The following is a 733-nucleotide window of genomic DNA, read 5'->3' on the forward strand; positions in this document are numbered from 1 at the left end:
TATAGTATTTATTACTCGAAATGCGGAAAATGCATAGACGCAAAGTTAAAAGTAGAACGCATATATTATAGCGTCGCCGCCAACGCGTTGCCACGCTTGTGTTGGGTGAGCTGACCGCACGCGAAATGCATTGCGCCGCTTCGCCGGCTTCGCTATCTTAATTACGCAATTAACGATAAAGAAATTCTTAGAGCATACCAAAAAATTTACTCCTGGAAGGATTTGTTAATGAATTACGACTACTGCGATCCTAGATCATTATATAGCTACTGAGCTACGTCATCCTTTTGCATGACCGACGACGTAAGACCGACGCAACGCTTCTCCGAGTAGTCCAAGCTCGACGCTCTACGTGAAATGACTGGGCTCTTTATGCCGCGCGCGGCGGCTTACGCGCCGTATATATAGTAGCTGCAGTGCTGCGCCACCAAGCGCTCTGATTGGCGCGGCGCTGGCTACTCGAGTCGGTATATAAGCGGAGCGCTACGTATAGTGAGGAAGCTTTTGCTTGTGGGACTCCGACGTGACCGCGTCGGCAGTCCCGACTTCCGATACCCCGATAGTCCCGATTATTACGAAATATAAAACACATGTTCCTCGATATCGGCCTTAATTATTTAACTGCACGAGTAGCTCCTTCTAAAAACGATCATAATTAAAGCATATAGGAAAATAACTATTAATTTATTCAAATGAATAAAGTTCAAACAGCAAACAGTTTTATATATAGAAG

This window comes from Wasmannia auropunctata, unplaced genomic scaffold (assembly GCF_000956235.1).
Source record: "Wasmannia auropunctata unplaced genomic scaffold, wasmannia.A_1.0 LD335427.1, whole genome shotgun sequence".
Classification (NCBI taxonomy): Eukaryota; Metazoa; Arthropoda; class Insecta; order Hymenoptera; family Formicidae; genus Wasmannia; species Wasmannia auropunctata.